This window comes from Mus musculus, chromosome 8 (genome assembly GCF_000001635.26).
Source record: "Mus musculus strain C57BL/6J chromosome 8, GRCm38.p6 C57BL/6J".
NCBI lineage: Eukaryota > Metazoa > Chordata > Mammalia > Rodentia > Muridae > Mus > Mus musculus.
Genome location: NC_000074.6, coordinates 34,482,174 through 34,508,994, shown reverse-complemented (window position 1 = coordinate 34,508,994; position 26,821 = coordinate 34,482,174). Strand labels below are relative to the sequence as shown.

General features: G+C 43.1%; 2 long non-coding RNA genes and 1 pseudogene across 2 annotated transcripts in view; all 3 read right to left on the bottom strand.

Annotated features, from left to right (window-relative positions):
- Positions 1-1,287: 1,287 nt before the first annotated feature.
- Positions 1,288-7,434, bottom strand: Gm8268 (annotated as a pseudogene).
- An 8,910-nt stretch (positions 7,435-16,344) lies between these two features.
- Positions 16,345-20,030, bottom strand: Gm40489. The gene is made up of 3 exons (XR_870325.1): positions 19,993-20,030; positions 19,242-19,319; positions 16,345-16,489 (listed from the first exon to the last, which is right to left on the bottom strand). It is a non-coding gene; the product is annotated as a predicted gene, 40489 (long non-coding RNA).
- Positions 20,031-20,889: 859 nt separating this feature from the next.
- Gm46038 overlaps positions 20,890-26,821 on the bottom strand; it is a 31,188-nt gene continuing 25,256 nt past the window's right edge. Inside the window, exon 3 of the long non-coding RNA XR_001778545.1 lies at positions 20,890-21,516. This is a non-coding gene — a long non-coding RNA (predicted gene, 46038). The remainder of the gene's footprint in view (positions 21,517-26,821) is intronic.

Genomic DNA, 26,821 nt, shown 5'->3' with positions numbered 1-26,821 from the left:
CAAGACAGGAATATAAATATGATGGGACAAAAATTGCTCAGCCTGAGGCCATGAAGCAAAAGAGAAGAAGAGGAGGGATCTAAGAGTCCACTTTAAGGACACACTTAATTCAATAACCCAAGGATCTCCCAGTAGGCCTCACCTTTATAGACCCCACACCCTGCTGATCTAGTACTTTTAAGAGAAATATGGGTGAGGGTAAGATCAAACCTTAATAAGTCTTAATAATATGCTCTTCATATGTTTATAACTGCCATGGTCTAGACACTACTCTCAGATAACGGTAAGACGTGAGCACTGACCTCAGTTCCTGACCTGGAGGGATTCAGACAGCAAGAAACAAAACAAGCATGTAAATAGTCAACCCGGTGTGGTAGGGTGCATGGAAAGAGAGGGGCAAGGCAGGTGCCAGGAGGATTTGACTCTAGAACTAACTGGCAGAGAACAAAGAGCGGTTGACTGATTAGAGGCAGAGGGAGAAGGCATTCCAGGTTCGGAGAGCGCAAAGGAAAGCACAGAGGAACAGCTACTGCTGTGTTTCAGTTCAAGTCTGAGTCAGAGAACCAAATGTTGTGTCATATAATAAGATAAGGAGGGAAGGAATATGTTTGGTGGATGTGTAGTCAGCTATGGGGGGAGGGGTGCCTCCAGGAGCCCATGCTGAGGCACCCCTTCCCCCTGAGGGACCAGCCACATGGGATAGAGTTTATTCAGGGCATGGGAAGGGGAGTTGAGGGGGGAGATAGAGAAAGGCAGAGAGAGAGAGAGAATAGAGGAGTAGAGGTCAGCCATGAACATATGGAGAGAAGGGGAGGAGAATGGGGAGGGGAGGAGCAGGAGAAAGGGGACAGAGCAAGAGCAAGAAGGCAAGAGAGAGAGGATGGGGTGTTAGTATTCTGTCTGGACTCCACCCCCACAGATACCTGGAAGCAGCCAGGTAGACCTGGCCCACTATAAAAGGGGCTGCTTGCCCCCTCCTCCCTCTCTTGTCTGTCTTACTCTCTTGCCTCTCTCTTGCCCCCTTGCTCCCCCTCTCTCTCCATTCCCTTCCCCTTCTCTCCACGTGGCCATGGCCGGCCTTTACGTCTCTACTCTCTACCTTGCTCTGCCTTTCTCTGCCTCTACTACTCTCTTAACTCCCCTCCCCAGCCCCTAAATAAACTCTATCTCATGCTATACTATCGTGTGGCTAGTCTCTCAGGGGGAAGGGATGCCTTGGCATGGGCCTGCCTAGGCACCCCCTCCCCCCCACACCTCACCATACTCCACCAGAACATACCTCCCCCCCATAGGTATATAAACTATTTATTAACAGCAAAGGCCCAGAGACTCATTTCTTCTTGGATACACCCACAGTACGGCCCCTGCAGCCAGTGGTCTTGGTGTGCTGACCGCGGACATGAAGGCCTGAAAAGTGGCACAGCCCCCTATGGGCTCGAATTTTCTTCAGCCGCTCCAGGTCCTCACGCAGCTTGTTATCTAGACCGTTGGCCAGAACCTGGCTATACTTCCTATCCTTCCCATCCTTCTATCTGTTCAGGAACCAGTCTGGAATCTTGTACTGTCGCGGGTTCTGCATGATGGTGATCACACGCTCCACCTATCCTCTGTGTGTTCTCCAACCCTCTTGGTGAGGTCAGTGTCTGCTTTCCTCAACACCACATGAGCATATCTCTGCCCCACGCCCTTAATGGCAGTGATGGCAAAGGCTATTTTCCACCGCCCATCCATGTTGGTGTTGAGTACTCGCAAAATGTGCTGGAACTTCTCAGGGATCACTAGAGACGTGGCGGCGGGACAGAAGTCGGCATGTAAGCCTCCTGTGGAAGAGCCAGAACATATCTTAATAGTTCTTTCTCTTTTTATGATCACAACAGGGAAGCAAGCAGTCCCTTTTATAGTGAATCAGGTATACCCGACTCTTGCCAGGTAACTGTGGGGCAGAGCTAGACAAAATGCTAATAGCTATGATGTCTATGCAGGAGACTTCATGGGACTTTGGTGCTAGAGAGTGAAGTAGATACTCCAAAAGAGATGAGAAACAGGATAAGGATTGTCTGCCCTTCCCAGAAGCATGAATTCCATCCATACAAGGCTGGAAAGCTGGGGGGAATAAAAGCCAGTGTTCCCCACTTAGGAGTCTCTTCTGCAAACTTTTGTGTGTCTGTACAAGGACATTTATTATAGTATTCTCTGTAAACGAATGAGCTGAGTATGACAGTTGTTTAGAGAGAACTAAACTAGCGAACAGAACACTAAGGCCATAGCCATCAGGCGTTAAAGAGCAAAGAACCTTTGTAAAGAAGGAAGAGGAAGGACTTCTGAGAGGCACTGTTAGATGAAGGAAAGGAGAAGAAACAGCAATTTGCATGGTGTGACCCCATTTGTGTAAGAAAACACTCAGTCTTTCTATTAGGCACCCCTGCTTCTCTCTGCATCACCTCCATTCTTTCTCCCTTTATTCTGCTGGGCTGGAGTGAGGGCCTATCCATCCTTTGAGGCTGAGTCCAGAAAAGGAAGAGAGTCTCGGTATAAACGAGTGGGGCGAGCCAAGAAGAAAATGTCAGCTTCTCGGGAAGAGGGCTTCATTATTGTCAGTAACGGTTACATTGGTTAGGAGGGGGCTCCCACCCTGGGCAGGATGGCCAAGTCAAAATGAAGTCACTGAACCTGAAGTTGCAGGTCACCAAGCCAGCAAAGCCAGTTAAGTTGTTTATTTAACTTTCTGAGATATCAACAGAATAAGAGATAACAGCCGGATCCAAACAAGCAGGTTTTAGTTGACGGAGTTTTGCCTCCGGTTTAATTAATGTGTTCCAGGAAAGGACCTTTGAAACCGACGCTGTTCCGTTTCTTCTCCAATTCTGCTTTCTTCAGGCTTCTCTGTTTATAAAACCAAATGTTCTCTGCTCAGTCTCTTTTGGTGTGTGTGTGTGTGTGTGTGTGTGTTGGTGCGTGGCTGTAGGGGTCAGCGCTTTACCCGCTGAGCTATATCTCTTCAGCCCATAATGTTGCCTTGACAACGGAGTTGATAGAAGGGCAATTCTTGGAAGAAAGGAAAAAGGAGAAAGCATGAGAGAGAAAAGGAGGGTACTGGCTTCTTTTATTACTAAATAAATCTTTGGACTTGACTTAATATAGATAGCATTATTATTTTGTAGCTTATTGGAAAAATACGGGATGGAAACTAAGTTTTAATTGCAACACTCTCACATCTACAGAACGCAAGTATTTGAAGAAGAACAAAATGGTGGAAGCAGACAAGAGAATATCTTATTCCAGCCAGATAGATGAAGGTTGACACCCGGTCAGAGGTCGCACACGTGCAGAAAGGGGGGTTTCTGAGAAATATTCTGGAGATAGGATGGGCGAGAGAGAATAAGAAGCCAGTGATGTCATTAACTGCCAAACAGGGTCGGTGCCTTTGCGTGCAAATTTCCACATTTAAAGGACCATAGGTGGCCACCCCTTTGACAAGTTGTCAATGAACCTTCGGAGTTTTGAGATCCTTTTTATTTTGGTCAGAACTCTGTACAGAAATATCTAAGAAGGCAATCAGGTTAACTGAATCACTTCTGTCTGGTTCTATCAAGCAAGCTGGAGTAAACTTGGTTGATTGCGACAGCAAACTGCCAGCAGGGTTTCCGTTCTCTATCTGTGATATCAAATGTGCATGCTCAGGAATGTGCCTGCCCTCAAAGCGCTTTCTGATTTAAATCTGCAAGCTTCCTTTGTTTGGGGAGGGCATTGCTTTGGGAAAACTCTAGGCTCTCCTTACCTGAGGCGATAAGACTTTCTGCTCCAGGTGTAAGTCCACTGTATTCTCAAGATTCGGGTTAAGGTGACTGTGGACAATCATAGACGAGGAAAAAAGAATCATCATGGTTGTGGTCAATGTCTGGGACACTGGACAGAGTGTGAATACATGGCAGGATGAGCAGAAGGCTGATTTGGGGAGCTGGTGGGGTGGGTAAGGTATTTAATGGAATTCAGAGCATGTTGATATCACAACTGAATACACTTGACTCCCAGAAGTGCTCTGATAAATCACTGATAAGAAAAAGGCTACAATCTATTTTACTACACTAAGGGCTTGATAGCATAGAAAGAAAGTGCAGAAGTCTCAAAACTCATAACAGCCAGTTGCCCTAGATATCACGTCCTACCATAAGGATATTTTGCCAACGACTCTCTACCTAAGATTCTAAGGGAGCTGAAATTTTCCTATTACCTAGAATCTGATAGCTGTCATATGTCACAGTGCTCAATAAGCACGGCTCATTTTTGTATTGATGCTAGTGTAGACAAGCTTATTGTGTGTCCATAATACAGAAAGTCTAGCCTGGTATCTATAGCACTTTAGAGTGATATTTTTGTTATTAATTTAGACATTTATACTATATATATTTTATCATATTTTAATGTTTTATTTTGAGATGGGTCCTCACCATGCATGTCATCCAGGCTAGCTTTAACCATCCAGGGCTCATGTGAATGCCTTATCTCAGGTTTTTGAGAGGCCAGCTGTAGGCACACACCATCACATCTGCAGCCACAGGCTTCCTATCCTGTCTTGAGGAGACTGTGCCCTGGAAAACAATGTGCCATATCTCCCAAGTTCAATGTTAACCCACATGTGCCTATGTATAGGGAAGATCTTGTAGACACACCAGGGAGACAATTTAAACAATGTTCACAATCATGTGATCTATCAAAATATGGAATTCCCCTTCAACATGATGAGTAACAGGATAAGTGCATAAACTATGGTATAGACAGTCACACAGAGATAGTCGTGACAGTTAAGATATATGAGGTATAGCTACCTAGGAAGTTTTGTTTTAAATATTTTATGCAGACCCCAAGTTAAAGGCAAAGTCTTCCACAAGACTCCCCTCATTTCAGATGCCAACTGTTGGCCTCAGGGTTCCTCGGGTCACCTGCATTTGTAATCACTGCTGTACATCTGATGACTCCCAGGATTCCTTTGGCTTGCTACTTTACTGTCATCACCAGTTCTCTAGAAGCTCGTACACAGGGAGAGATGGATGTGATCAGGTTTACATCCTTTCTCCATGAAACCAGTCTACTGGTCTTCCAAAAGACTGATGAATCCTTAACATTCAGAAAGGGACCCCTGAGTGAACAACTCGGAGCTGGGGATCGATACAAAAGCATGAGGAATTTATTGTTCCAGCATGCTCGGGTTGTCATCCTGCACCCGAAGGAGAAGTGGTGACCCTGGGCATCTGGCAAGTATTTATACAGTTTCCAGAGGCAGACTAGAACATCGGCAACAAGACACAATACGATTGGCAGAACAGTATGCCCTTTAAATTGATTGGTCTTTAGGGAATGAGGTAGTAGGGGCTTAATTAGCCTCTTCCTTCCTGCCTACATGCTCTCTGACCTGTTTCTTCCAGGAGGGGAGGGGTGCCTGGTGGAATTTTCCAATGGCTCTGAGCTGAGCTGACCTCTTCATCATCATATCCCATCTCTACGTCTGGCTCTTGTTCCTATCTTGAAGCGTACCCCTTCTAACTTGTTGAAAGTGTTCTTGTAAAAACCATGGTTTTACTAGCTGCAGATCATAAGTCTGTGCTTACCATCTCTGTGGGCGGCATACTGAGGCCATGATAAAGTGCATGACCTCTACCATCCAGGCTCTGTGCAAGCAAATGCTGTGCTGCTCTCACTATGAAGACATGTTCAACAATACATGCATGTATCAGAAGTATTGCATGTTACTTAATGGCATGTCTGTAGTTAAAACAAAAACTGCAGACCAATCCAGGCCCAAGAGCGTTTTTTAAATCTTGTATATACCCAAGCAGTGACACTGTCATGTGCTCTCAGAATGGAGAATGCTGACTTAGTAGAGCCACCTCAGCAATGACTGAACCCTTGGGTTCCCCAGCTCTACAAAGAACAGAACAGTTGGGACTGAACAATCACTCATGTTTCCTCAAACCATTCCTGGCAACAGTTATCTTAAGTCACATTTCCTGGAAATAGACCTCAGGACAGAGATTGGGTCTGCTGGATTTTTTTCTTTAATTAGGGAGTTGTTACACAGTAAAGAAGTCCTTTGACTTGGGTCCCTGGCATAGAGTTCCAAAAATCCTTGGAATTTCCTGAGTAATAGAAGTGTGCTTATCACACTGATGAAATGACTCAGGAGGGGCGTCAGACTGCCTTAGGAAGTGGTCTTACCACCAGACACAGCTGTAGGCTTAAAGGGTTGGACCTGAGCCTGTGTTCATGAAGGAGATAGGAGGGGAGAGACTGAGCTTAAAGATGTGCCCAGTGCTTTCATCATTCATATCTAGTGTAGACATGAATGATATCTCCCTCACCCAAAACTCTGAGCTACAAACTCAGTGGACCTTTCTGAATGTTAAGGATTCATCAGTCTTTTGGAAGACCAGTAGACTTGTTTCATGGAGAAAGGATGTAAACCTGATCACATCCATCTCTCCCTGTGTACGAGCTTCTAGAGAACTGGTGATGACAGTAAAGTAGCAAGCCAAAGGAATCCTGGGAGTCATCAGATGTACAGCAGTGATTACAAATGCAGGTGACCCGAGGAACCCTGAGGCCAACAGTTGGCATCTGAAATGAGGGGAGTCTTGTGGAAGACTTTGCCTTTAACTTGGGGTCTGCGTATAATATTTAAAACAAAACTTCCTAGGTAGCTATACCTCATATATCTTACCTGTTACGACTATCTCTGTGTGACTGTCTATACCATAGTTTATGCACTTATCCCGTTACTCATCACGCTGAAGGGGAATTCCATATTTTGATAGATCACATGATTGTGAACATTGTTTAAATTGTCTCCCTGGTATGACTACAAGATCTTCTCTAAACATAGGAACATATGGGTTAACATTGAACTTAGGAGATAGGCACACTGTTTTCCAGGGCACAGTCTCCTCAAGACAGGATAGGAAGCCCAGGGCTGCACATGCCCACAAAGACTTCCAATTTCCCCAAGTCATGTCACTTTTCTATAACAGAATGGGAAGAAAATAAAATCTCACCGTCGCCTTGATTTTTATTTCTCTGTTCCCCAGGGACGATCCTTATCTTCTCATATCTTCATTGGCCACAACTCTTCTCAGAATTATGTGAGTCTGGTCTGCATTCTCTTCCTTCCTGTGTCTACACTTTCTACTTAAGGCTGACTCCTGCCTCAATTCCTTTAGAGACACACTGCTGGTGGCACACACTTTCCTTCGACTTTGGTTCTGGAAGTGCCTTCCTTTCTGTCCCATCACTGAAAAGTAGTGTCACGAGTTCTAGGCTGGCAGGTGTCTGGGGTGCACTGATGATGTTGGTCCCTTTACTGACTCCTACAATTACAGCTGAGAAGTTGGCCGTTCCTTTGGTCGCTCCTTCAAGGGCGGCCACTTTCCTTCCATTCCCCATGTTTTAGCCAGTGTGTGCAGATGTGACTACGCCCCAAGCATGTGTGTTGTTTTCAGTTTTTAACCTAACTTTGAAATTCTAGACTCATTCTTGCATTTCTTCTGGAAAATTGACTGTCACCTCTTCAAATACGGCTGTAACCCCCATTTTTTTCTTCTGGTGCATTTTCAGTAATGCTATGAGGCTTTCTCTGCAGTGCCTGATTGCTATCCCACAGGCACATTTATCTCTACTGTCTCTGACTTCTGTTATGGGCGGTTTCTTTTGGCCTATATTCTAGTTTGTTAATTTTCTCTCCAGCTTGACCCGATAACGCTCATGCATCCACCTATTAAACCCTGTCTTGTTATATTTCTTACACATTCACTTTGTTTGATTTTCAAGACCTCGAGAAGCTTCAAAACTTGTTTCTTATAGGCACATGTGAGCTTATCCTTCGCTTCTTAAATATGCCAAATATGGATATTCTCTTCAGCAATTAATAACTATAACACGCAAAGTCCTTAATTGTTTCCTAGGGTCATTTGCTATGTTGACAAGCTCTAGTTGCCAATGACTTGCTTCCTGGTGTGCATATTTAATTCTTAGCTTTAAATGCTCATCGTCTTTGGGAATCTGTGAGGGTTATTCTTAAATTACATTTATGTATTTATGTATGTATTTATTTATTCATTTATTCTTGCATGTGTGTGTGCATGACAGCCACATACCCTGCCGTGCATATGGCAAACGTCTTACAAGTCACTTGTTCTCTTTCTACCATATGGGTTTCCAATGATTTCAATGGTTCTGAGTCTGTGGGTCATGACCTCTGTGGGGTTACCTATCAGATACTTACATTACAATTTATTACAGCAGCAAAATTATAGTTATGAAGTAGCAACAAAATAATTTTATGGTTGGGGGGGTCACTACAACATGAACTGTATTAAAGGGTCACAGCATTAGGAAGGTTGAGAACCTCTGGGCTCAACTCAGGATGTAGCCATCTTGCATGCTAAAGCTCTTGAAAGTCCATATAAAAGTGCACTTTTCCAAAAAGCTAGTATAGCATTTATGTAAGTAAGCAAAACAAATAGAAAGGATAGCACATTAGATTGCCAGTAGATACTAATGAAATAAAGATACTTAATTGTGTTAGCAAAATAACAACAAGAAAGAAAAACATATAGGAGTAACTCAAGAATTATGAAGGTATAGTACCATATGAAACAGGCTAAACATTTCTGTAGGAAGATTAAAAGTTGTTGAGTAACAATAGCAAAACATTATATGTTGAGTGGGAAGATTTAGTTTCCTTGAGGCGAAACCTTGAATCATTGTGGAAGAGAAAGATTATTTAATAAATGGTGCTGAAAAGCTAGGAAGTATTGAGTAGCTGACTACATATCTTATACTCTTCTTCAAAATAATTCACAGATTGATCAAAGTCAAAATTACCAAAAGAAACTAATTGTTCCCTCCAAATGGAGACATCATCATAAAACCGAAGTGAAACCTGACAGCAATGAATTTGACAACATAAAAATGGAGAAAGATTCTCTGCCTGGCAAAATTATTTTAAGCAACATAAAAAGACAAATGATTATGTGTGGGGAAAAAGTATTTGCAATTCATATCAGAGTCAGAAGGCTAACTTCCTACATATGGGAAAAGGCTCTTGCAAATGCCAACGAAAAATTATTCAACCCAAAGCAAATGAATAAAAGTCCCTTAACTCACAGTTCCCCAAAATACAGATGACACCGAACATGAATTGAGCGGTCACTCCTACTGATAGTAAGAGATATAAGGCCACACTGAAGTACCACGCTTACTCCATTGGATAAACAAATATAAAACAAATCTAAATTGTTAGTGAGGGTAGGAAGAAGAGGCTAATCCTGGATTGCTAGTGGGAGTGTATTTTGGTACAGCATCTTTAGCTGGCAGGTCAAAATAACTATATTTCTTTAAACATTCTCACTTTTTGATGCAAAATTTTCAACTTGAGGAATTTAGACCATAGATAAACACACACATCCATCAAATGATGAATATACATTTTAATTCATTGTACATACGGTGCTTGGCTATTGTTTCTGAAAGGTTAATGTGTTGGGAGACTTGGTCTTCAGTCTGGTGATGTAGTGGAACAGAGGTGTGTGGGTGGGTGCTAGGTGGGAGGTTGCTAGATTTTTTTTTAGGGCTGTTGCTGCCAGGAAGGATTCAAGTAGTTCACATGAGACCCCGAGTTAGATTTCATGAAAAAAATAAAAAAGTTATTGGAAACAACTTGAGACTGCAGAGATACTCAGTCAAGGGAACATGAGCTAGAGGCTGCAGAGATACTCAGTCAATAAGCTGCCGAGCTGGCAAGTTTGAGGATCTGAGTTCAGACCCCAGAAATGAGAACATAGTTGGTGTCGCTAGTTCTAATGCCAGGGAGGCAAAGTCAAGCAAGTCCCTGGGGATTGCTAGCTAGCCAGTCAGCACAGCAGCCTAGTCAGTGAATGTGCAGGGAGATAATCTATCAACAACAAAACAAAACAAGGTAGATAGCTTCCAAAGACTGACACCCAGTGTTACTTCTGGCCATATATACTCATGGGCACATATGTGTTACACACACTTTTGCACAAACACACAGAGAGAGAGAGAGAGAGAGAGAGAGAGAGAGAGAGAGAGAGAGAGAGAGAGAGAGAGAGAGAGAGAGAAAGGAAAGTGTTAGCTTGCCTCCTGGGCTGCTATCTAGCTTTCTGTCTTGCAATATGATTTCTTCCTGTCATGTGTGCTATTATGCCTTCTTTATGCCGTCTGCTAACTGGCATGGCTACATATCTTTGGCTCTCAGCATCTAAAACTGAGCTCAAGAAACTCTGTCCTCAATATACATATGGTTTTGTGTATCTCACAGTAGGCATTAAAAACAGAATTAAACACAGGGCCATTGTTAAGTTTTTCAAAATATCAAAAGGAAGCCAAATATGCATCAACAGGGAATGGTCTCCCTCTAAGTACCAGTGGGCATTTTCAGCTGTTGTTTGCAGGTTGGAGTTCAAATGTACTAGTATTGACTGGTCACTAGTGTATGAGTTAGACTTGGACAAGTTTCATGATGGATACCGACAGACACCCCCTTCAGATATATCTTACATCAGAGCCTAGCTCCTAAAATAAAGCCTACCTGGTGTGTGTTTCATTCAGTCCCTGTGGGTATGTATAAAGGATTCAATGTTTCATTTTGTCTGAACATCCCCAAGTCAAAGTGTAACCACTTTTCATTAGCTAATGGAAGGACAGCTCAGATAGATTCAGTATGTTGAAGCTTGAAAAATGCTGAAAGTCAGTGTACTCACACCCTGACCTAAAGGGGAGAGCACTTGAGAATAGCTTTCTAAACTGTTCCAGGGAATCCACTGAGTTCTTCTAATGCACTGGTTCTCAGCCTGTGGGTCGTGACCCCCTGGGGGGGTTGTCAAATGACCCTTTCATAGGGGTCCCATATCAGATATCCTGCGTATCATATATTTACATTAGGATTCATAACAGTAGCAAAATACTGTTATGAAGTAGCAATGAAATAATTTTATGGGTGGGGGTCACTACAACAAGAAAAACTGAATTAAAGGGTTGCAGAATTAGGAAGGTTGAGAACCACTGCTTTAGGTAATCTCTCTGGTTTGTATCAATCCCCAGTAAATAAAAGGAAGAAATAATGGCATGAATATATTACTAGTGATTACATGATTACATGTGTACTGCCTGGCTAAGATGATTACATGTGTAAGTGAAGCAATCGCTACATGAATAAAACATACAGCATGTGCATGTGTTCAGCATGACTTCCGACAGTCATGTTTCAGGACTAGGGACTATTCGGATGATGCTAAAGGAGGTTGCTAAGCAGGCTACTGGTAACTTTGGCATCCACTTCTTATCAGATACACCACACATTTTTTTTTTACAGATAACTGCCTTCTTTATGAACCTTTCAATGAAGGTTTTCATTAAAGACTAGGTCTAATTCCCTGAGTCTTAAATCAAAACAGAACAAAACAAAACTAATAAATTCTGAGTACTAAATATCACAACTACAAATTATAAAGCATGTGTCAGATGCTCCCAAACCTGGTATATAGGACATAGGACATGAGGTGTCAGACAAGACACAATGTTTCTGCCTTCAAAGAAACAGGCACACTTTTGTGAAGGAGACAAGCCAAGGAGACTGAGTGTACTTGTTACTTTGGTCTTAAAGGAAGTGTGTATGTTACTTTGGTCTTGCTCTGACCAAATGCCTGATAGAAACAAAGTTAGAGGGAAAAGGTTTATTCTGACTCATAGTTTTAAGGGTTGGAGTCGTTCCAACAGGAAGGCATGATGAAGTTGTGGGCGCTACTCGGTCCTACCACCAAGCAGCCCCCAATAGTCATGAGCCCATGGAGACATTGACATTCAAATTCCAGCAGGAAAAGTACATTACGATGAGTGTTAGGAAATAACTAAACAGGGTACTGGAATTCAAGCTTAAAGGAAACCCACTTTAGAGTAAGTGGCCTTTGAGAAAGACACATCTGAGCCAGAGGAATCCACTTCGGAGTGGATCAGAGTGGGCATCGTGATGAACATTTCCAAGTCTCACTTGAGTAGTATTTAGTCATGCATCTTCCCTCACAGCCAACAGGAATCTGGACTCTGCAGAGTGTGTTTGCCTTATAAAATATTCTACTCCATTTGAAGGTATTTCTGCCTACTTCCTTTTAGACGCAGACTGTGAGTTTTAGTTACAACTTCTTGGGATGATCTTTCTGACTCTCATCAATGGGAAGCTTGGCTGGAGATCTTTGAAGGGATTGAGCATGTGTCTCTGTTCTTCTTTGTGCAATGTTGTCTTAATGGGAAGAATGTTTTCATGTTTGTTGTGCAAGCAACATGGAACTTGAGAAACGTCCAATCGTGCAACAGTGTCCCATAATATCAGTAATAGGGTTGTTAAAGGAGTTAAGAAGGGAGCAGAGGTCATTGAGGTCCCACCACCACCAAACACACACACACACAATTTAAGCATGCTATGCTATTTCTTTTCTTTCCTTAATTTCTCCTCTGGCCTGAGTTGAATGAACTGAATTCACTTGCTTGAGACACAATGAAGAGCTCTCTGTTCTTCATTGAGACACATGCTCAATCCCTTCAAAGGTCTCCAGCCAAGCTTCCTTCCCATTGATGGGAGTCAGAAAGATCATCCCAAGAAGCTGTAACTAAAACTCATAGGCTGGGTCTAAAGGGAAGTAGGCAAAAATCCCTTCAAACAGAGCAAAATATTTTACAAGGCCAACACCCTCTGCAGATTCCAGATCTCTATTGGCTGTGGAGGGAGGATTCGTGACTCTAAGCACCTCTGAGTACTACTCAAGTGAGGCTTGGAAACGTTAATCACGATGTCCACTCTGACCCATTCAGAAGTGGGTTCTTGTAGCTCACAGGTCTCTTTCTCAGGATCCACTTACTCTAAAGTGGGTTTCCTCTAACCCTGAATCCCAGTGCCCTGGTTAGTGTCTTTGCCCACTTCATGTGTATAAACAGAAAGATAGCTATAACGTGTGATGACACAGACCTGAAATCCAAGCATTCAGGAAGTGGAGGCAGGAGGATTGTGAAGTTGAAGCTAGGAGAGAATGAGGGGAAAGGAACACGGGAGATAGAGAAAGAAGGAAAACTAGAAACTAACACTAGGGTTGAGTGGCATAAATCTAAACCCTGTGAGGAGTTTTTCAGCTTAGATGAAGTTTTCATGTTATTATAAACACTCATCAAATTGCCCCCCCCCCAACATTTAGCTGCTGGTCATCAACAGATTCATATGTGTAAATATTTATGCAAATATTCAACATGTGTTCACATGGCACATACATAGAAGTGACTCACTGGCAATCTCTGCCTTAGAATAGCTCCTGATCCTTGGGGCTATCAGCCAAAAACGATTCATCCTTGCCCTGGAACAATTTTTAAAACTCATTAATTAGGCATACAATTTACATCTTTATTTCTATTTCAAGGGCTGATTGAAATCTATTAATAACCGAAAATGCACTTGCATTTTTAAGTATCTCTAGCTGTTAGACGCTTTGCTTTCAGAGAGCACAATGCTCACTCAACACTAATTCCTAGGGTGCCCGCCCAGGGAGAAGGCTTTATGCAATAAGGCAATTGTCTTTGAAGAAATGGTTGAAGCCCAAGAAATAAATTTAATGCCTGCTGAGAACTTTGCCTTCTTCTCTTCAATTTAATTTGCGTTTTTATCAAAGTAAAACAAAGATTTTGAAAAACACCCAAAAGACTCCAAATCTTATAAAGCTTTCAAAACTCAGTTCATTACACCACACTCCTCAATACTGCCTCATTTAACCCAATTCTCTCTCATCTTGAATTTATATCTGCTTTTAAATAGTTCACTTAAATTTTTTATTTTATTTTATTTTCAATTTTAGGAATTTTTATGGCTTTTGAAATAAAGTCAGATTCGTTCTTCCTTTACAGTACCCTTTATCTTGTTCCTGCCTTATTTCATTGGTCAGGACTTCCTGCGTGAGGTTGAAAGATTTTACTCTGTTCTTGACCTTAGGGGAAAGCATTTTTCTTTCACCATGGAGTATGATGTTAATTGTGGAGCTTTGTGGATTCCTTTTAAGAGGTTGAGAGACTTCCCGGCTATTGCCAGCTTCCTGGGTCATGTCGGTGTGGTTGTTTTCAGTTGGCAATGGGTACTGAATTAATTTTGTCTGAATTTTTTTTTTCTGTATCTTTTGAGATGAGCATGTGGTTTTCCTGTTTTTGTCTGTTGATGTGGTGAGTTGAACTGATTAATTTTCTAATGTTAAACCAATTATTAGGTCACGGTGAGTGACTCTTTTAAAGTCTTCTGGGTCTGAGCTGTTAGTAGTCTGAAGGAATTTCTGTGTTTATTCACGATTAACCTTTAGTTTTTATGAAATATCTTGGCCATCTTGAGCTACCTGGCCTTTACTTGACTCGCAAACTATGTTTAGGAATAGTTCTGTCACCTCTCATTTCTTAACAAGTTTCTCTGAGATTGGTATTGTTCCTTCCCAAAACCATGGCTTGAATTCACCAGTGAAGTCATTTGAGTCCAGAGTTCTCTTGGGGAGGTGGGGGATGTAATTCTAATTTCTGTGGCAACTATTAGATGCCTTGAAGATATATTTATCGTCTACTGTCTTTTTGGAAGAGGTATGGTTTTTTGAATACTTAAAATTTTTCATTTATTCAATTTATTGTATAAAATTGGTCTGTATATCTACGCCTTCCCTTTAAATGCCTATGGTAATAGCCGAGGCTCCTTAAGAGTCTTCATGCCTGATATGGGTACTTCCCTTATTCTTTCCTTTAGTTTCTCTTATTATGAATTTATCAGTTACATTAACTTTTAAAAGACGTAAATCATTGCTTTCCTCTCTGTAGGATTCATCCATTTTTAAATCTCACCAATCGCTGCCTATTTTTATTAATGTGTCTCTGACTACCTTCGGCTTAATTTGTTCTCGTTCTAGTCTTAAAGCAAGAGCACCGAACATGAAGTTTATATTTTTCTAATAACGAGCACTTTAAGCTGTGAATGTCACTAGCCATTGTTTTAGGTAGCCCCGACAACGTTTGTTACATTATAGTTCTGTCTGTATTACAAAATGATTTCTAGTTTCTTTTGTTTGTTTGTGCCGTAGATGTGTGTGAAGCTGTGGGATCAGGAAGTGTGTGAACATCTAGGAATGGTGTGCCCCGCCCCAATGAATCCATTCTCTAATCATTATAAAATGGCTGTCTTTCCTCTCTGCTCTGAAATCACTCTAGCCACTCCCGCTTTGTTCTGATTGCTGAGTGTGGTATCATTGGCTTCAACTTTCAGCTTACGCATAACTTCGGTTTTAAAACTGACTTTAGCATCCCCCATACACAGCCCTCAGCAGCTGCCATCTTGCCCTAAGAAAGCTCGTGGAACCCCAGTGGAACTCTCCATGTTTTTGTGCTTATAAACCACTGGGGAGCCTCAGGATTCTATTCTGCTGTAGTAACCTACTCGTGACCATTTCTTTCTTTCTCTTTCTTTCTTTCTTTTGTTCGTTCGTTCGGTTTTGTTTTTTGTTTGTTTGTCTGTTTTTTGTTTTTTGTTTTTTCGAGACAGGGTTTCTCTGTGTAGCCCTGGCTGTCCTGGAACTCACTTTGTAGACCAGGCTGGCCTCGAATTCAGAAATCTGCCTGCCTCTGCCTCCCGAGTTGCTGGGATTAAAGGCGTACGCCACCACGTGACCATTTCTTGTAAAAGCTCCTGTCCCTGGTGGAGAACTTCTACTTCAGACTCTCGGGAATGTAAGCAGGCAGAAGAGCCTTCACTTCTAGGAAAGGCTACTGCTTTCTGGATGAAGTTCACCCAGGTTTCCTTGTAACCCTAGCTCTCTAAAGGTAACGCTATAGTTTTGCAGCTTCTCCAACACTTTTATATATCATCGGGCCGATGCAGCAGTCTCTTGCCCTACTTTAATCAGAAGTCAAAGCTGAAATTTTAATTATAGGAGAAGGAAACTAAATTCTAAATTCTGTTTCCTATTATCCGTGCAAGCCTCACCATTCCCAGATTGCATACACACCTCCCCTGCCTTTCCTAATCAGGCAGGAATACCAGGTCCTATTTTATTCAGCCGATATGAATATTCACATCATGCTAACTACATAACTATTGTTCATTTCTATGCCAACGTTCCCTCCTCTTAGGCCTTTGTGTTCCTCCTGGACTTATGATTAGAGACAGGAATACAGACTCCCAATCAAGAGCTCAAGAGCCTTTAATTTTCCTAAATCTTCCCTCCGTGCTCAGAAACATCATGACTCCTGCTTGTTTGCTCCTGGAGCCGGCTGTGCTGCTCCGTTTGGGATCGATTGTTCTGCGTCCACAGTGAAGCTTCGGTCCACTTCTCCCCACACTGAGCCTTTTGTCCCCTTAACGCTTTGTCTTCTTTCTCTCTGGTCCACTCTCTTGTTCAGTGCCACGTATCCAAGACAGCTTCCTTAGAAACAGCATTGTGAGAGATTAAATTTTAAGTCCCTGTATATCTGAAAAACAAAAAAACCCAAAAACCAAAACCCAAACAAACAAAAAAGAAAAAGACCCAGTGTTATTGGTTGATAGTTCAGCCCAGGATTCTCGTTTGGAGATCATTGTCCCCCTGCAGTTTGAAGGAATCTTTTTTGCTTTCCAGAATGACTGAAAATGTCATCAAAAGACATGTCTAGGCCAGCCTAGTGTCTCCTTAGTGTCCTCTCTTGGATTCTTTGCAATCATTACCTGCACATCTCTCTCTCTTGCTTTCTCTCTCTCCATCCTCCTCTCTCTTCCCTCTCTCCCTCTCCTTTCTTTCTCCAAGTTGTTGTTGTTATTATTATTATTATTATTATTATTATTATTATTATTAAAAAGAAATGATCCTTTTAATGGTATGTTCTTACCTAATGGGTCTGGGATATTTTTATTTCTCAGAAGGACTTTTAGAACTTTGAAGTTATTTTTTTAATTCAATCTTTTTTGTCTGCTTAAGCTTCTTCTAAATTATATATTTCCAGTTAAATTTGTGGCCTCTCTGAGGTAAGAGATTTCCTGAAGTGCTGGGTCTATTTCTAGATACTCATTAGAACATGGCATAATGATATTACATTTAAAAAGTAATTATAAACCTAATAATACAGGCACATTAATATATTTTATTTGTTCTGAAAAAAAAACCCACAAAGATCTAAGTATTTGTATACATACTATCTGTATCTATCTGTATTTATATCATCTCTCTCTTTACCTCTCTCTGTCTTTCTCACTCTCTGTCTCTCTCTCATATATATGTATATATATGTGTATATATGTATACATGTATATGTGTATATATATGTATATATACATGTATATGTGTATATATAACACATAATATCTCTCTATGTATAATATCTCTAATATATATATACACGTATAATATCTCTAATATATATATATATATATATATATATATATTCATGCAGTTGCCATCAACATTCCAGCAGAGTCTCCTTATGAATAGGCACAATTATTCTAAATTGTATATAGAAAGGGAAAAAAACCAGAGCATGGCTTTGAAAAAGAAGAACCAGGTGAAATGAATGAACCTAAGTGATTGACAGCTCATTATCAACTACATAACCAAGACTCCGAGGTGCTGGTGGGAAGACAGATGCATAGATCAACAGGACCAGAGAGTGAACGTGGAAATAAGAGTGCACACAAAGTCCCTGTGATAGTTAATCATCAACATCTTCACCATTTGGTTTAGAATTGCCCAGGAGATCGGTGAGACACATCCTGGTTCTGTCCATGCTAACTTTCCCAGGGAGAATTAACTGATGTTGAGAAGGCCACACTAAATGTGGGGCTAGAGGTCCAGATGAAGGGGGGGAGGGGGGGGGAGAGGGAGAGGGAGAGAGAGAGGGGAGGGGGAGAGAGAGGGAGGGGGGAGAGAGGGAGAGAGAGAGGGAGGGGGGAGAGAGGGAAAAGGAGAGGAAGGGAGAGGGGGAGGGGGAGGGAGGGGGGGAGAGGGAGAGAGAAGAGAAGGCTAGTGCTGACTGAACTAGCTGTCATGTGGTAAGCTGTATTACCAGCCTCCAGCACCACAATAAACTGGTGCTTTTTCAGCAAACTAACCCAGTGCTCCCAAACATATAGCATCAATTTAATGGCCTTTTTAGAAATTTCTGCTGGAACAATTGAACAGTCCTGGCAAACACACCAAGCAGCCATCCAGAGAGCAATCAAGCAAAAAACTCAAAATGACTTAGGCTTCGTTCAAAAGGCAATACTATGGAACTTTTATATGAAAATTTAAGGAGCCGGGCACTGTGATACACACCTGAGACCCCAGTGTTCCGGTGTAGGGGTGTGGTAGCAGGCGCAGTGTGAGTGTGAAGCCAGTCCGAGACACTGGGCTGTATATTAAGGCCCAGGGTTTTGTTGTTGCTTTTGGTTTTGTTTGTGTTTTTAAAGCACTGGGCAAACCTCCCAGGATTTTGAGGGCAAAAAGTTCATTGAAATGATGCAAATAGAGTTCCATAAAATGAAAAATCGGTAAGTGGGACTTTATCACAATTCTAAAAATTTAAAATTGTTCTATAAAGGACCACGTGAAGAAAATGGACAGATGAGCTACAGGTTGATGGAAAGATTTACAAGTCACATATCTGTCCCAAAACCAGTATATATGACATACTTAAAGAACCTTTAAAACTTAGCCTTTGAAGAAAATCCAACAGTCTAATTTTAAAATGAACAAAAGACGTTGAAGACAAATTTCTCTGAAGAGACTGTTCAGCTGTCGAAACAACAGGCAATTTTCAGTACTGCTAGCTATGAGGTCAGTACAAACGAGAGGTCACATGGCACACAGGTGAAAATAAAAGGAAATTATGGAGCTGGAAAGATGGCCTCGTTGGTAGAACGTTTGCAACATGAACATGAGGATCTGAGTTCGGATCCATGGCGCCCACATAAAGGCCGAGCACAGCAGCACACATCTGTAATTTCAGCTCTGGGGGAGCAGAGACAGGAGGATCCCTGAGACCCCAGTGCTCCGGTGTAGGGGTGTGGTAGCAGGCACAGTGTGAGTGTCTAAGACTGTCTAAGCCCAAGTCAGGTTCAGTGAGAAACTCTGTTTCAAAGAATAAGTTGGGGTCTGGTCAAGGAAGATATATATCCAACATCTACCTCTGGCTTCCGTGCACCTGCACAAGTGTGTACTTACACATAAACTCCTCCCCCGGTGCAATGTAAAGACAGTTCCAGATGCTGATGCGACACACTCATATAGAAATGAGTACAACTGTGTGTGAGAACAATATCTCTTTAAAAGTTAAGCATATAGTTACATTATAGACCCACAGGTACCCCCCCCCAGGCATTTATCCTAGACAAACAAAAACCTATATTTACAAAACTCCTGTACACCAAAGAGCGTATCTTCAGAACTGAGTCCCCAACTGGAAACAGCTCAAGTGTACTTTAGTGGAAAAAAAAAAAAAACTCTGTGGTACATCTCTAACAAGGAATATTATTTAGTAACAAAAATCAACATGTTGCAAGTATTGCAACTGGCAACAATTCTTGGAGGGTCGTGCTTTATAGGAAAAGGGCTGGTTCACATGGTTGCATACCATGTCATTCCATATATATAACACCTTGCAGAGATAAACCACAGAGCTAGAGAACAGTGGTTTCCAGGGATGGAGAAGGGCAGGGAGGGGTGTGGCTGGGCCAGATGAGGATGCTTGTAGCAGAACGCTAATCTGGTGGAGGCACTGTCATGTCCTGCTGTGAAAGGTTACAGTTGGCTGGCAAGGTGCCCTGCTGGAGGAATGTGATGCAGAGATCCCTCTGCGTCCCTAAAACTAAAATGTTTGATTTGAGAGAAAGTAGAAGGAAGCAACGCAAAAGAAAAACATCGCAGGCAATTTGCAAAGCTCACAGTTTCCATGAAGACTTTTAAAGGAACTCACCTCTGAAGTCAGTTCATCTCCTTCTTCAAATCCTAGTGCTGGAGTGGGCGCTGGGGCTTCAGCTTCAAGTTTGAATGACCTTGACTCTACTATGTGTGTGTGCCCACAGCAGCAGGCTAGGCACTGCCCTGCTCCAGGAACTACTACTGCCCTCAGACAGACTCCAGTCTAGGTTATCTTGAGGTCCACAGTCAAAGCAAACATTTTGTCCTCGATCAAAGCCACTTTGTCTAATCCAAGCAGCCCTAGATCTTACAGATTACTTGGCAACTATTCCCCATACCATGACTCTGGAGATCCGTCATCTACAGACTTTTTGATGTTTCATTTTGAGACACAGTCTCACTGGTACCCGAGGCTAGCTTAAGACATACTGTGTGACCCAGCCTGTAAAATCGTAGTCTTCCTGCCTTAGCTTTTGAATGTTGAGATTACAAGTGTGCCCCACCATGCTCAGATGCTGCAAGGTTTTTAATAACATTTCCCTCCCAATGATGCATTTTTTTTTACTATGCTCCCCCAATAGACAGTAACAGTATATCACAATGGTATCAACAGTGGCAATTTAAAATCAAGGATAGCAGATACAAAGCAAAAGCCCTCACAGAGTTTTCCTCCCCACAAGTAGACCATTCTGTGTGTACACCCTAGGAGGCCATAGCTGTACACATAGCACCTTAACCCAATGGGGAAGTGCCAAACTCTCCTTACAGGACATGAGCAGATGCCATATATATTGGTGATTATTTGTGCTCTCTCTCTCTCTCTCTCCCCCCCCCCGTGTGTGTGTGTGTGTGTGTGTGTGTGTGTGTGTGTGTGTGTGTGTCTTCAAGACAGGCTTTCTCTATGTAGCCCCGGCTGTCCTGGAACTTGCTCTGTAAATCAGGCTGAACTCCAACTGCCTGCCTCTGCCTCCGAAGTGCTGGGATCAAAGGTGTGTGCTGCCACGAACTGGGCTGAGCCTTGCTCCCTTAAGCTACCTCGTTGCTGCCTGATAGTCATCCTGTGTAATAGTCATTATGTGCGTGCATATCTCAGAAGATTTAAAGGCCCAGAGTACATGGATTTTAAGAGCCTGCATACATACAAACAAGCTTTGACTGAGAATCAGATGGTGAATTTGCAAGGTTTTCTCACACTAGGACTGGCTTCGAGGAGGCACAGTTTCTTGTCAAGATAGTAGGGCTTTGTTTCCAGAGAGCTAGGTATTCCCAACGTTAGCTAATGGCACTCCTCAAGACATGAGAGTCTACTGTTAGGGTCTTAAGTATTTATGTTTCTTATACCTGTACATTTCATATACATTCTCCAGAACTCAATACACAGAGGCAAGGTCCTTCTCTGGGGTCGTTCTTAAACTCTCCAGCAACTGAAAGAGCAGCCACGGTATCTTGTTTCGTCATAGTTGGGATTTCTCTTGCTATGTGTTGAATGTTTCATTCTTTGCCCTTTGTGTTCTCTCCTTTATGGCTCATTCCTTTTTCCCGTGTCGTTCCGCTGTCCATTGAGGTCTTGAAATGTTTCCTGTTGATTTTTAGTGATTGAGATGTTAGATAGTGAAGGAGTGTGTGTGTGTGTGTGTGTGTGTGTGTGTGTGTAAGCAATTGAGAGGTGCTCCCTGTTAAACAGCTATTCTGTTGTGGTTGGGGGTAGAGTGGGTTAAGCCAGGCGTTTTACTTCAGCCTTTCCAACAAAAAGGGAAAAGCGGGAATTGCAGCGCCGCTGAACAAAAATGATTTCCACACTCTCCTGGTTCAAATGAGTCTTTTTAGTGCCCTGCTCCCACCCCCTCCAAACACCAAGATGGGACCTTCTCTTTATGCACACAATTGTTCATCTCTAACAATGCACTTCTGCTGGGAAGGGACCCAGCGCTGGAACCTGAAGGGCTTCCACTAGGCTGGCACAAACCCCTTTGCCATCTGATTTAGAGAGGGTCCTCTCTTCTGTCTAGAAAGACATTGTTTTGCTTTGATTGAAAGGTTGATAGCAACCGCGGTATACATTCAGCGACTCGCTGTGATGTGGGTGGCACTCTCCATTGTCTCTACTGATTATACTGGCTGGTTCTGAATTGCGTTCCCACACTGAGGCGCCCCTATGGAAGACACGGACACTGAGCATGCCACAGACAGCGGTTCAGAAAGCTCCATTAGAGCCTCTCTCCGCTCTGCCTCCATTCACCCTCTGGGTGGTAACAGGAAAGGGCTTCAGCATTGAAGAGCACGAGGAAGGGAAATGAATGACCAGAAACTCAGATGGGAAAAGAGATGCTGACACAGGCCCGGGGAACAAGTGACCCTGCCCCAGCAGAGAAAAAGACTGGCAGTTTCAGGGCTTGTGGCTCTAGGGTGAAGCACGTGAGCACCCTTGGGTTGGGGCTCATCTCAACGTTTAGGGTTTGTTTTTTACTTCAGGAAACAAGCTTAGAGAGATTTCAAAACAACCTGCTTCAAATGCCTCGCAGTGTGTGGGTAAGAAGGGACTGGCCTTCATGTTCCCTCTCACAGCGTGCTACTTCTCAAATGTGTTATTTTTCCTTCACCGTTTTCTCCTCAGACCTTCTCCGTGGCTTGAAATGAAAACTCAACCTTTGGAGCCAGCAAGGCCTCTGTGGTCCACAGAAGGCTCTCGGTGCATATTGATCAATAAAGACCCTGTTCTGTGTCTCAAAACCAGAGAGCTTCAGGCCCTCTCCAAACCAGTCCTATATCAGCTGTACAATCTCAGGGAAATCCCTGACAGAGGTTCCTGACAGGGCTCTCGGGTTCCCTTTCTGTAAAATGGGGATGGGGATAATACCGCCGGGAGGAAGGGGGCGGTGACTGAGAATAAGGTAACGCTTATAGGATAGCTGGCGCCATGCTATTTTTAAGTCAGGCATGAGCTAATTCTTCAAGAAAGGGAAGTAAAGACATGGAGGAGTAACTTGGCCTTGAAGTGTTGAAATCTAGGATGTCTACAGTCTCTGGCAGGTGAGACAGTACCTCTTTCTGACTCCTCCATCATCACCTAGTCATGACGGTGCAAGTTTCAAAGGCCCGGTGAACATCATTCGCTTCAAATGCAGTATCTGAAGATGTTGGGGTTTTTTTTGTTTGTTTGTTTGTTTGTTTGTTTTGTTTTAATTATGGTAGGAACTAGAGAAGTGATTCACTGGATAGCATTTGCTCTATCAAACAAACCTAAAGCAGACTCGGTAGCACGCATCTGGAATCTCAGTGCTGCTGTGGTGGCATGGGTGGTGGAGACAGGAGAAATCTCTGGGAGCTCTAAGGCCAGCTAGCCTGCCAGCAGTCAGATACACATCGGTAGGCGAGGCTGACCTCTGATGTGAGCACGGGAGAGTGTGTGTGTGAGTGTGTGTGTGTGTGTGTGTGTGTGTGTGTGTGTGTGTGTGTGTGTGATATTTGAAAAGGAAGCTACATATGCAAGGATTGACTCTCTTCCCTCTTAGCCCTGTGAGCTGGACAATCTGTTTCACAGCCCAGCATTGCTTGCATAACAAAGGCTTGGGACCATTGACTGCCATCTTTCTGGGATTGATCCTAAAGAAGCTAGTCCCATGGTTGAATTGGATCGCACGACTCCAAATTGAATTTAAAACAAAATTTAGACAATACCTAGGGCTTCACGGTAGCACAACCCACAGGAGACACTGTCAACTGGTATGTCCACAGTAGTGAGTAAATGTGCTGCGATAGCCAAATGTTTTCTTCGCAGATGCTATAGCCTTCATGATCTATTTCCTTTCCAAAGCTCTGCTCAGTAGCAGCTATTTCTAAAGGGAAATCCATATTTCTATTGTTACCACTGCAGTATATAGTTCTAGTTAAACTGGAGTTTTTGACATTTAAGGAGAAGAGTGCCCCCTAGTGGAGGTAAATCCAATCCAGTGGTAGCCAGCAGGCCCCAGCGTTACAACCTATTAACTAGGACTCTCATTTGGGAGACTTCTATAATTCTCTTCCCAAAGACATGCATGGCTTAAGGGTCTATCACAAGATAGATGCTTTATTAGGAATAACAAAAAGAAGGTGGATGTTGTGTTTCCATGAAGGGTACCGACCATGTGGGGGAAAGGATTAAGAAAAAGATGGTGGTTGAGAATAGGCCTAGACAAAGTAAAATGGATCATGTCCTAGTTAGCTTGTCAACTTGACACAAGTGAGAGTTATTTGGGAAGAGGAACCTCATCTGGGAATACGCTCCCTTCAGCTTGCCTGTAGGCAAGTGTGCCGTGTATTCTCCTGATTCATGAATGATATGGGAAGGCCCAGCAGGTGGTCCTGGGTTGTATAAGAGCACAGGCTAAGCAAGCCATGAGACAGAAAGCCAGTAAGTGGCATTGCCCCCATGGCCTCAGTTCCTGCCTAAAGTTTCCTGCCCTGGGTTTTCTCAGGAATAGAGAGTAAAATGTAAGGTGCAGTTAACCTTTTCCTTCCCAAGTTGCCCTTGGGTGTGGTTTTTATCACAGCAATAGAAAGCAAGCCAGGCCAGGCGACAGGCAAGACCATACTTCTTCTTGCTTGCGCTTGATCTCAATCTCTCTCTCTCTCTCCCTCCCTTCTTCCCCCTCTCTGCCAGTGTGTGTGTGTGTGTGTGTGCTACATGTGTGCATGTGTGTGCAGAGGTCAACGGTCAACATCAGACGGCTTCTTCTATTGCTCTCTACTTTATCTTTTGAGACAGGGCTTTCCACAGAACCTGGGGTTCACTGCTTCAGCTGAGCTGACTGGCTAATAACCTCAAGAGATCCTCTCACCTCTCCACCAAGTGCTGTGGTCCTCAGACACTGCTGTGCACAGCGCCTACCTGGGCACAGAGGACCCAGGAGCAGGTACACATTCAGTGTCATTCTGGTTATTGTCTAATATTTGATTCTGAATGTGGGCAGAACCTTCTGTAGTGTAAGTTATATTCAAATTCAAGGTGCCAACAGTAAATCAACTTGCTTGCAAAATCCCTGGACACTTATCCATCCCCCCCTGCCCTTCTGTAGTACAAGGCTGCAATCTGTGCTTACAGGTTTGTTCTTCAAAGTTCTTTAGTAGCAGCACACGGTGCCCAGAGTTTGGGACACCTCAGCTTCCTTTGCCCTAGTATCCGACACTAAATAAGGCACAATTTCTGCCCCTAATAACTCATGACAAGTAGAGAAGATGGTAAATACATTTCCCTGGCAGGCATTAATAATCAATGACAGAGTTCATGGGCAGCTCTTTTTGTCTTTCTTAATGTAGTGATCCATGTGACTCTTACTTATTCATCTCAGTTGGAACTAAAAATAGACCCTCTCTTCATTCTAGCAGATTCATTCATCCCAGTATAAATTCATTAATCGCAGGGCATCAAAGGTGTAAAGGAAGAAAAAGAGGGCATCCTAGACAGACTCCTTACTATTCTCGCCTAAGCTGCCTCTGTCTATGGACTTACCTCTATATGAATGTCATCTTAGGATCACTATGAAAACTGCTCATTGTCTGAGGGCTGCCCCAGCTGATGACTGGGAAGGAGAACACCCAAGTCAAGGGTCTGTGTGAGAAGTGAGACTGACTGCAGAGGGTGGGAAGGCTGCCATCTCTAATTAGAAGGCTCGAAGGAAGCCAAGCTGTGTTTTAGGGAGGATTCCAACATCTGTGCTCTGCTTCCTTCACAGGCAGCCTGCCCCGAGGGCCCTTTAAGAAGAGGCTCCACACTCACCTGGTACACACTACGGTTGCTTCTTCCAGCTTTACATCCTTGAATATGGTCCAGAATTGTATGTTCAAATTCTACCTTTGGCCACAGAATGAGTCTCCCCAAACCCCAACCCCCAGTGGAAAAGAAGGGAACAGGTTCTCTTTTATTCCCTTTAATTTATTTATTTATTTATTTTACATCCTAATTGCAGCCCCCTCTCTCCTCCCACTCCCCCTCACACAGCCCTTTCCTTCCCCTTCTCTGAGAAGGGGTAAGCCTCCAATGGGTACCAACCCACCCTGTCTCATCAAGTCACTTCAGGACTAGGCACATCCTCTCTCACTGAGGCCAAATGAGGCAGCTCAACTAGCGGAATGAGATCCACATGCAGGCAACAGAATAAGGTAACAGATAAGCCCCCAACTCCAAGTTGTTGGGTGGGACCCACTTGAAGACCAAGCTGTACATTTGCTACATATATTTGGGGGACCTACGTCCAGCCCATGTTTGCTCTTTGGTTGGTAGGTCAGTCTCTGGGAGCCCAAGGGTCTAGGTTAGTTGACTCTGTTGGTCTTCCTGTGGAGTTCCTGTCCCCCTTGGATCCTTCAATCCTTCCCACAACTCTTCCACAAGACTCTCTGAGCTCCATCTAATGTTTGGCTCTGGGTCTCTGCATCTGTTTTGGCCAGCTGCTGGGTGGAGCCTCTCAGAAGACAGTTATGCTAGGCTCCTGTCTGTAAGCATAACAGAGTGCAAACTTGTACAACCACCCTGGGAATCAATTTGGCATTTTCTCAGAAAACTGGGAATAGTTCTACCTCTAAACTCAGCTATAACACTCCTGAGCATATACCCAAAGATGCTCCACCATCCCACAAGGACACTTGCTCAACCATGTTCATAGCAACTTTATTTGTAATAACCAGAAACTGGAAACAACCCACAAATCCCTCAACCAAAGAATGGGTAAAGGAAATGTGGTAAATCTACACAATGGAATACTACTCAGTTCTTAAAAACAAGGGCATCATTGAAATTTGCAGGCAAAAGGATGGAACTAGAAAATATCATCCTGAGTGAGGTAACCCAGATACAAAAGGACATACATGCTATGTACTCACTGATAAACTGATATTAGTCATAAAGT